This window comes from Triticum urartu, chromosome 5A (assembly GCF_056163025.1).
Source record: "Triticum urartu cultivar PI428250 chromosome 5A, HENAU_Tu73, whole genome shotgun sequence".
NCBI lineage: Eukaryota > Viridiplantae > Streptophyta > Magnoliopsida > Poales > Poaceae > Triticum > Triticum urartu.
In genome coordinates, this window is record NC_141877.1 from 497,379,366 (window position 1) to 497,390,644 (window position 11,279).

Here is an 11,279-nt window from a genome sequence, read left to right on the forward strand (position 1 = left end):
GAGGCACGAACATGGAGCTATGTGATGGCATGGACGTCAATCCGTGCCCCTGTTCTGTCAAATGTTTTAAGTGACGCGTTTCACTTTGAAAAGGTGCCATTTAAGCAGCATAAGAAGCCACGTCCGTGCATCAGTGATCCAAATATTTTCACTAAGATGAGTCTTGGGCGTGTCTCCCCGTGTTTGAAATATTTTCTCCGACTTGTTCACTCGTAGATGCATGGACGTCTGTTTTAAGATTCACTTTGTAAATGCATGGATGTTTAAGGTAACAGAGCCATAGGGGAAGGCACTGGTTTTTTAGGAGAACTGCTGTGCGGTAGACAGAGGTGTATTTTTGAGCTCATCGCAACAAACTACTTGGCACCCCGCTATTCTGCGGAGCACCATAGTGAAAATATGTATACTACTGAAGTGGGGAGCTAGGAACGTCACTAAACTATGCATAAATATACTTCATCACAGCCATTCATTCTCCATTATTAGTCAGCAAATCCTTTTATTATTATCACAGATAAATGAAGTAACCCACATAAGTGTTTCACCTTATTTGACTGAGAATTTTCACCACCGTCCTCTTGGACATAATTATATGCTCAGTTATATACCATGACATAACTAGATAACAAAACTGGGATTTACAGCCTGTTCAAAAACCAGATATACATTACTGAACTGTGATATAGGAACTATAGCCACCAGCAACGCTCTATCAGGAAAGGTCGTTGATTATCAGCCGCAACAGCTTCATGTTTCCCAAAGTTGGCCATCGCTTTTCAATGGTGATGAGGACAATTGAACCAACCCTTAGCTGAGCTTCCCGGGCAAAATCTGAAAAACCGATCACCTCCATTCTGCCGTCGGTTTGTATGGAGTACATCTTGCTCATGTCTATTGCATCATACACCTCTGTTAGGCTGATTCCACCATTTTGAGGTAGATATCCTAGGTTCATCTTTAGAAGCCTCACAACAGCAGACGGGATTCTCTACAGATTGTATCGATATTACTAGATAAAATCAATGTACAAGGACATAAAACATTGAAAATAGCAAACAAAACCATGGCAGTGGATCAAAACAAATATTGAATGACTAACCAGACGACCATTTTTGACATTGGTGATATTTAGATGCTGCACAAAGGGTATGGTGGGGAACTCGTGTCGGGGGTTGGATGCGACATATGCCAAAGGATGGCTTATCATGGTGGGGGCGAGTAGAACATCGCCGGTGCCTGGAAGCGGGATGAGGCGTAGACATGCACGCCGGTGAATCTTACCCAGCTTCAGGGCTCTCCGAGGAGATAACACCCCTACTGCTGCTCTGCGGGGTCTCCGCATGATCACTATAGCGATGTGTATACAAGGTTGCTCCTTGAGCTGTTTCCTGGAGGTAGGAGAGGGCAAGGCTAGCTCTCTCCCTCTTGTGTCTCTGGTCTAGTGCTAAAAGGATCGAACCCTTTGCATGGGTGCTCCGGGGGGTTTATATAGGCCTAACCCCCGGGGTACAATGGTAATCCGGCTGGGCGCGGGTCCCAGCCGTCTGTCTCTTAGGCCGCCATCTTCTCCACCGACTGCTGGGGCCCGCTGCCTAGTGGGCCCCGCCGACTGACCCGACCACTGTAGCCGTGCTTCTGGTGACGTTGGCTTGGTCGTGGGGTCGTGGCAACAGTGCCGCCGCCTGATGGGCGATCACTGTCGCCACTCCCTGTCTTGTCTGGTTAATGGCGTGCGGGGCCCGTGGGAGGAGCTAGCCGACTCTCGGAGGCCGACTCCCACGGGATCCGTCTTATGGTGCTCTCACCGTCTTCTGTCCCCCCGCTGACTAGTGGAACCCGCCGTCTCCAGGCCGTATAGGTGGGCCAACGTAGGAACAGGGTTCCGCCACTGGGGCGGATGTCAGGGCTGGTATGGCAACAGTGCCGCGCCGGATGGAGATCTCGTTCGGTACGGCGCATTGTAGCCATACCCGCCCTTGGTAATCGGGGTGAGGGAGGGCCGTACTGCGGCCATCCCCCGTCCCGTCCTTCTCCTTGAAGGCAGAGGGTGGTGAAGTCGCGGGCCGACTCCCCATAGTCGGCTTCTATGGAAGCCGCCAGCTGGGAGTCGGCTCATTTCGTTGTCGACTCTGGGATTCGGCCGTGAGCGGGTAGTCGGCCTTGCTGCAGCCGACTCCCAGAGGCGGCCCTCCGTCTTGGGATTCATGAGGGGCGAAGCCCGCCCCGATGTCCTGAAAGGTTCTGGGTCTCGGGTTAGCCTACCCGTGGCCCATGACTCCGACAGTAGTCCCCGAAGCTGGTGAGGCGCCGAGGGAGATACGTCGAGGAGTCTCAACAGTTTCTTCCTTCCAGTGGTTGGATCCGGGACTCGCCCGCCGCCTTCCTTCGAGCCGACTATTGCGAGGCGAACTCGCTCGGGCCGGCTCCGCCAAGACATCTACAGAGAGCTGGACTCGTCGAAGGTCGTATTGCTCCTTAAAGAGTTTGAAAGTCGTGGTGGGATTCAGACGGCGTGCTTGATAAGCTACACGGTCGCCGCCCGCTGTGGACCCGCCGGGTGGCGCCACGTGGCCAGGCCAGTCTGCCAGCCCACGCGCGCGACGGGACAGGCCCGCAGGTGGGACCTGCCATTACCGCGCCTCGGCCTTTGAACGGATCTGCTGCGGCCGTGCGGGCGGTTGGGATTCCAGCGCAGTAACTGCGTGCAGTAACTTGTGTGGTAAATCGTGGGGGTCATGGAGGCGTGGGCGCAGTTAATCCCACGACGCCCCCTCGGCTTCTCAGCCCGCAGGCCTATAAGTAGGCGGAGGGAGCGGGGCGGTGAAGCACGCGCGCCCGCTCTCCCTCGTTTCCCTTTGCTTCTTCCTCTTTCTTCTTCCTCCCACCGCCGCCGCGCCGAACCGCGTCCCGCTTGCAGCGATGAGCTCATCCTCTGCCGCCGCGCCCGCCGCCGTGTGCTCCGGTGTGTGGGACGGCTCTGAGATCGACGATGACATCATCGATTTCCTCCGCAAGATGCGTCGCCTCCCTGGCACGAACCTCGTGCGGGCCCGTGCCCCGCCGGCGAAGGAGGTGACACCGGCGCCGGAGGAGGGCGAGCAGCTTGTATTCGCTCGCACCTCATGCGCGGCCTGGGGCTGCCGGCGAGCGGGTTCTTCCGCTCGTTTTTGGAGTTCCACGGCCTCCAGCCGCACCACCTTACCCTAAACACGGTGGTGCTGCTGGCAGCCTTCACCACTTTGTGCGAGGGTTTCCTCGGCGTTCTCCCCACCATCGAGCTGTGGGGGGAATTCTTTTAGTCCAAGCTCGGCACGCACGTCGCCGGCGTGCCAGCCTAGTGCGGCGCCTTCATCGCGATGCGGAGAACGGTGGCCGACAATCCATTCCCCGCCATCCAGCTAATCAAGTCGGTGAAGATGTGGCAGCGCTCTTACTTCTACGTGAAGAACGTCGCCCCAGAAGGCGACTGGGTCAATCTGCCGGCTTACGAAGCCGGCGCACCGGCTGGGAGGCTCCCCAGCTGGTCCTACCGCGCCAAGACGCTGACTCCGGCTGGTGCCGCCACAGTCGCGCGGCTCCGAGTGCTGACACAGTCGGAGGGTCTGATTGGGGCCGACTTGCTGGCCGCCTTCGTGGCGCGCCGAGTCCTCCCACTCCAAGGCCGGCCTCATCTGATCTGTCAGATGAGCGGCCACCGGGACCCCAGTCGGATGTGCACCAAGGACATGCCCCACGTGGAGGTGGCGAACACGGTGAATTTCATCGTGAACTGTGGCCTCTCGGAGGATTGGCAGTTCGGCATGGAGCCGTACTCACGCACTAACCCCCCGCCGGTTGCAAGTTGTCTTTCTTCTTCTTCTGTTTCCTTTTGCGGCCGAATCCAACTCCTGATCTTATTTTTCGAATCAGAATCCTCTCGTCGAGCCCTCGGCCGGCACCGCGGGGCCAGCCCGCCAGTTTGTCCTCGATCGGGTGGAGAGCGACATCGACGACCCCGACATGGGGGCGGCGGCGATGGAGGCCGACGCCGACGGAGGCGGCGGAGGAGAGGAAGGCGGCCTTAGGTCCTCGGCCACCTTCGCCGACTGGCCCGTCGATGATGACGGGGAAGTCGCCCCGCACCACCAATCAAGAGCCGGCCATCACGGCGCGAGCTCGTTCGCCGCCTTGGGCGGGCTAAGCGGTGCGAGGAAGTGCTGGGCCGGGCCGGGCCGAGTTCTCTTGGTGGTCGAGAGAAGAAGTTCAAGGGGGCGGCCGCGGCGACCAAGCGGGAAGAGGCGGTCGCGAAGGCCAACCGCTACCGCAAGGAAGTGAAGAAGCCGCCGCTATCCTCTGGGTAAGTGCTTCTGTCTTTTGTCTTGTTTTATCTTCTGGTGGATTTTGTCCAGATCCTTTACACGCTTTCCCTGTTCCAGAGCCCCTCTCACCCTTGGGAGGGTCACCGCCGCCTCCATCAAGGGGTCGGCAGAGTCGTCTGCCACCACTCGGCGCATTAACCCCGCCGCCGACCTCCGGGAGGCGACGGAGCGGAACGCGCAGGAGAAGCGCGACGAGGACGCAGACGCCCGCCGAGAGAAGGCGGAGGCCGAGAAGGCGGCCGCCTCTTCCCAGAAGAAACTGGACGATGCCGAAGCCTCTATCACAGCAAGGCGGCAAGCAGAGGAAGCCGCGCACCGCCAGTCAGCTCTGCTTGTCATCCCGCTGAACTTGGCGCGGCCGCCTCCGGATTTCTCGAAGCAGACTGGGGAAGTCGGCGGCGAGCATCCCATCATGGAGAGGGAAGGCAGTGAGGCCCCTGTGCCGGACACGGCCGTGCCGCCACCACCGCCTCCGCCGTCGTCTGGGAGCGCGAGGCGAACAGCCGACGGACCCGCCGGTGCCGCCGACTGCAGACGAAGCCATGGCGAATCTGCTCCTCCAAGTCGCCTCGCCAACGCGCCGCCGTCTGGAGAAGACGATCTCAGCGCCACGCCCTCTGGAGACCGGCGCAGCCAGCTCGGCCATCCCAGACGTCAAGGCGACAAGCGCTGCGCTCGTCGGGTGGGTGCGAGGAGGCCGCACAGGCCCGCTGAGCCAGGCGCTCCTGGACGTCCAGGCAAAGTTGCGGGCCGAAGGCGACGCCATCCAGAACTGCACCAAGGCGCATCTGGCGTCGCGGGCGGCCGTCCGGGTATGTCTTCCTCTGACTTTGTTTTTTCTTGTTCTTCTCCGTGGGAGCGTGCCAGTGCACCCACTGGGTGTAGTCCCCGAGTTCCGGGTTGGCTGCTGAGCAGGCGGGTCGGAACTCTATTGGCGAGTTCCAAATGCTTATTCTTGTTTTGAAATACTTATCACAGGATTACCACAACCTCCGGGTCACCGTCTTCAACCGCAACGTTGAGGAGCTGGGCAAGCGGACCGCCGATTTGTCGGAGAGCCGGAGTGAGTTTCCGTCTTCGCGGGGGCGCGCTGGCGCACCCGCGGGCTATAGTCCCCGAGATTCGGACCGACTGCTGCGCAGTCAGGCCGGATCTTCCTGGCGACCTTCTTGTTTGACGACTTACGTCATTTTTCTTTTTCTTCAGAGTCCAATGCCGTTCTTCAGGAGTAGCTGGGCGCAGCCAACACCGCCTTGCGCGCCAAGGAGGTGGAATGCAGCAAGCTCATCACAGAGCGCGACCTGCTGGCTGCGCAGCTGGCGGAGCAGAACGAGCTGCTCAAGAAGGCGCAGGAGGAGGCGAAGGAGAAAGAGACTGAACTACTGGCCAAGTTCGAGACCGAGCGCTCCTCCTAGACCAACAAGGAGGCAATGCTGACCTCCGGCTTCCACGAGATTGAGGATATCATCGATGGTGAGTTTTCTTTACTCTCTTTCTTTGAGCTCCCGACTGCAGGTCGGGCCGACTCTTGCTTTTTCTAACTTGCTTCTTTTTCGTCTCGACAGACTTCTTCCCGGGCCACACGCAAGCTGCCACTCAAGCCATCGAGGCCGATCGCGAGGCGCAGAGGGCAGCTGGCGAGGTGGTTGCCGCCAATGCCCCCCGGACCCTTGATGAGCAGCTTCTGAGCATCGAGGCTCGCTTGCGGCCGTCTCACCGGATGCTGCGCCGGCTTCAACGTGTCAGCGCCCAGGCGATTGCTGCCTCGTGGCCAAACATGCCGATTCTGCGCACTACCAGCCAAACTGCCGACTGGCTGGAGGTCGCAGCAGGTCGTTTGGAGGCTTGGAAAGGCTCCTCGGCACGGGCTGGAGCGCGTTAGGCCTTGGAGTTTGTCAAGGCGTGGTATCCAGACTTGGACCTGGACCAGCTGGCCACGCTCCGGGCCGAGGCCTAGCCGGAGCTGGCAGCCGTGGAGGACGCCCTTGTCAAGCGCGCCGCGGCGATCGCCGAGTATGCCGATACCAACGTCTTCGTTCCTAAGCAAGCTGACAATGGTGAGGAGGCACCGCCGGAGTGGTTTGGGATGAACCCGGACTACGACGAGGACCCGGCGGAGGTGATCGGCTCCAGTGCCGAGGAGGGAGATGAGGCGGAGGTCGGAGGCGAGATGGAGGCGCCAGAAGACGGAGCGGGCGATCAGCCTCAGCTCGACCGCGCCTCCAGCAACGAGCCGCGCCCAACCGAGCCGACTGCCGCTGGAGGCGGTCAAGCCGAGACTGCTCAGCCGGCCGCCCCAACGTCCGACACCGCCATCTCCTCCGAGCCTCAAAACCCGTCTGCTGCTTCGTAGGCCACCGCCTTGTCTTTATTTATCTGCTTTGGTAGTTTCTCGAAGAACTTTGTTAATTCGCACAATTCCACCCGCGGGGTGTATTTTGAACTTCCGTTCGAGGATTCGGCCAAGGGCCTATGTTATGTAAATATTTATCTAGGTTCTATCATTTCTTGCTTATTGCTCTTTTGGCTTTTCCTTTGCCGCCTTCCCTTAGATGCCGTGTTTGCCAGTCGGACAGCCGCTCTGCGGACTGCCGCTGGATCGAATACTTGGCTACTTTGGTGAGGCAAGTACTTAGCCATTCTAGAGTTTCTTAGCAAGTTGGATAGAAAGCGGCAAGCCGACTACTCTAGAGTCGGATTTGCGAGGAGCGGCTAGAAAGCCGGCTTAAGCTATGTTTACGCTTTGAGTCCTTAGCCATTTTTCATGTGGGCGCCCATTCTTCCTTACTCCTGCCCACCGGACAGTCGCTCTGCGAGCTGCGGCTTCTGACAGGAGACGGCTTAGGCGCCACACACTACTTGTCCGACTGGAGGAAGCGTTTTCATAGCGCAAGACGGCGAGTCCCCGGGCCGACTAGTCAAGCCCGGTGCCAAGTGGCATAGCAAAGAGTAGCATACTCGGAGGCATAATCCTTATCATACAGATAACAAAAAGGGTAGTCCCTGAGTTCGTCTCGGGGGGCCCGGAGTCTTGGTACTTCAATACAAAAGGGTAGCGTGGTACATACTGCTTCAACTGTAAAATCTTCGGAGAAGATTTTCGTTCCATGGTCGTTCCTTCTCCTTGCCAGAGTCGTCCCTCTTGCGTGCTCGGGGCTTCTGAGCATCGATCAGGTAGTAGGAGTCGTTGCCCAGCACTTTGCTGATGATGAAAGGGCCTTCCCAAGGCGCCGACAACCTGTGCTGGCCGGCTGTTCGCTGGATCATTCTGAGCACAAGGTCGCCCTCTTGGAAAGATCTCGGCCTGACCTTCCTGTTGTAGTATCGGCGCAGGTTCTGCTGGTAGATGCTGGACTGGCTGAGTGCCAATAGCCGGCCCTCTTCCAGCAGATCGACACCATTTTGTCGTGCTTCTTCTGCTTCCTCCTCGGTGTACATCGTGACTCGCGGGGAGTCGAACTCTAGATCCGTTGGGATGACGGCTTCAGCACCGTAGACGAGGAAGAAGGGCGTGAAGCCGGTCGACTTGTTTGGAGTCGTGCGCAAACTCCAGAGGACGGCTGGCAACTCGTCAAGCCAACAACCGGCCGAACGCTCCAATGGTTCGACCAGCCGAGGCATGATGCCAGACAGGATGAGGCCATTCGCCCACTCCACCTGGCTGTTTGACTGCGGATGGGCAATGGACGCTAAGTCCAGTCGGATGCCCTGTGTCGCGCAGAAACGGGCCAAGGTGCCTTTGGCAAAGTTGGTGCCGTTGTCGGTGATGATGCTGTGCGGTATGCCATACCGAATCGTGATATCTGTGATGAATGTCACGGCAGTCGGACCATTCAACTTCTTGATGGGCTTTACTTATATCCACTTGGTGAACTTGTCCACCGCGACAAGTAGATGAGTTAGGCCACCTTGCGCCGTCTTAAACGGTCCCACCATATCTAGGCCCCAAATTGCAAAGGGCCAGGCAATTGGGATAGTCTTGAGCGCAGAAGCCGGCTGATGCGGCTTGGAACGAAACTTCTGGCACCCCTTGCATTTCTGGACCAATACCTTGGCCTCTTCTAGGGCAGTCGGACAGAAGAAACCATGCCGGAAAGCTTTTGCGACGAGTGCTCTTGAAGCCGCATGGTGGCCGCACTCGCCTTGATGGATGTCTCTGAGTATTGCTTGGCCTTGGTCCGGCTCAACGCAGCGCTGGTAGACACCAGTGACGCTGCGCCTGACCAGCTCTCTGTTGACTATGGTGTATGCTGCCGCCCGGTGTTGTACTTGCCGAGCCAAGGTTTCGTTAGTCGGCAGCTCCTTGTTTACCAGGAATTTGAGGATAGGTTGTGCCCATGAAGGTGCTGCTATTTCTTCGACTGCCAAAACTGCGACTTGGACGAGGGCGGCTGGGCTGGAAGGCGGCGGGCTGGAGTCCGCGGCCGCTTGCTAGATCAACGAAGTCCCCGGGCCGACTGGTGCAGTCCCCGCGCCGAGCTCTGGAGTCTTTGGTCTGGTCGCCGCAGTCCCCGGGCCGGGCTCTGGAGTCCCCGGGCCGGCTTTGACTGCGGCGTTCTTGGAGTCGTTTGCAGGGGTTTTTGTGCCGTCTGCTAAGGCTCTCGAGTCGGATCTGTCTTCTTCAGGAGGAGCCGGCACAGAAATGGAATCTGACTCTGGTGAAGGCTTGATGGACGGCTTGAGGAGGCGCTGAAGAGCGACGCCAGATGGTATTGCTTGGCGGGTGGAGCCGATTCGTGCCAAAGTATCTGCTTGGTCGTTGTCGTTTCTTGGCACGTGGAGGAACTCGCACCCCTCGAAATATCCGCTGAGTTGCTGCACGAGGAAGCGGTAGCTTGCCATGTTTGCGTCCTTGGCGTCCCAGTCGCCAGATGACTTCTGGACCACCAAGTCGGAGTCGCCATAACACAGGATCCGGCGAATGCCAAGCTCTTTGGCAAGCCGGAGCCCGTGAATGAGCGCCTCATATTCAGCGACGTTGTTGGAGGCGGCGAAATGGATCTGCAGCGCATACTTGAGCTTGTCGCCTTTAGGAGAAGTGAGAACAACGCCGGCTCCCAAGCCAGTGTGCATCTTGGAGCCATCGAAATGCATCCGCCAATGGGTGGAGTTGGGCGCTGGCGGCAGGTACTGGGTCTCGGCCCAGTCGACGAGGAAGTCGGCCAGCGCTTGCAACTTGATGGCGGTGCGGGGTTGATAGTAGATTGTGTAGGGCGCCAAATCTATGGCCCATTTGGCCACTCGGCCAGACGCATCTCGGCTTCCGATGATCTCGGCTAGCGGGGCTGTGCAGACAACAGTGATTGGATGCTCTTGGAAGTAAGGCTTCAGCTTCTTGGCGGCAAAGTGCACGCCATAGCACATCTTCTGGTAGTGGGGGGAGTTCTGCTTGGAGGTTGACAGCACTTCGCTCAGGTAATATACCAGTCTTTGGACGGGTAGTGCCTTGCCTTCCTCCTTGCGCTCAACTACAATGACTGTGCAGACTACCCGGCTTGTGGCCGCGATGTACAGGAGCATGGGCTCTTTGGGAGTCGGAGCCGCCAGCACAGGGGGAGTAACCAACATCTTCTTCAGCTGGAGAAAAGCCTCGTCCGCCTTGTGGTTCCACTCAAAAAAATTGGTCTTCTTCATGAGCTGGTACAAGGGGAGAGCTTTCTCGCCCAGCCGACTGATGAAACGGCTGATGGATGCCAGGCAGCCGGTGAACTTCTGCACATCCAACAGTCGGCTGGGTACCTCCATCCTCTTGATGGCCTTGATCTTCACAGGGTTGCACTCTATGCCGCGTTCAGAGACCAGGAAGCCGAGAAGCTGGCCGGCTGGTACTCCGAAAACGCACTTCTCAGGGTTGAGCTTGATCTGGAATCGGCGCAGGTTCTCAAAGGTCTCCTTGAGGTCTTCCAGCAGAGTTCCGCGCTTTTCCGTCTTTACTACCACATCATCTACGTAGATGTGGGCATTTCTGCCGAGTTGCTTGAGGAGGCACTTCTGCATGCAACGCTGAAAGGTGGCGCCGGCATTCCTCAAGCCGAACGTCATGGTCAGGTAGCAGAAGGCTCCAAATGGCATGATGAATGCGGTTTTCAGTCTGTCTGCCGGGTTCAGCTTGATCTGGTGATATCCTGAATAGGTATCTAAGAAGCTCAACAGCTCGCATCCGGCTGTGGAGTCTATCACCTGGTCGATTCTTGGCAAAGCAAACGGGTCCTTGGGGCAAGCTTTGTTGAGGCTTGTGTAGTCAATACACATCCGCCACTGCTTGTTCTTCTTCAGCACTAAGACCGGGTTTGCTAGCCACTCTGGAAAAAACACTTCCATGATAAAGCCGGCTGCAAGGAGCCTGGCTATCTCCTCTCCAACAACTCTTCTTTTCTCTTCTGACAGGCGTCGCAAGGGCTGCCTGACGGGCTTCACATCAGACCGAACATGTAACTTGTGCTCGGCGAATTCCATTGGTACACCTGGCATGTCTTTGGGGGACCATGCGAAGATGTCCCGATTCTCACAGAGGAAATCGACGAGCTCGCCTTCCTATTTGCTGTCAAGGTTTGCACCTACGATAGCGTACCTCTCCGGATGCTCTGGGTCCAAAGGTATCTTCTTTGTCTCTTTAGCCGGCTTGAACGAGCCCTCAGCTTCCAACTCCTTGGGGTTGGGCGACATCTCTGGCTGCTTGCCGGCCATCGCCACAACCCGATCAAGAAGCCGCTTCTCTGCTGCAACAACCAGGGACTCGGCCAGCCGACTGCTCTCGGCCACGCAAGCGCAGGACTTTCTGTAGTCACCATCTATAGTCAGAATCCCCTTGGAACTCGGCATCTTCATCTTGAGGTAGGCGTAGTGGGGGACCGCCATGAACTTGGCCAAAGAAGGTCGGCCAAGCAGTGCATGGTACGGGCTCTCAAGGTCCACCACTTC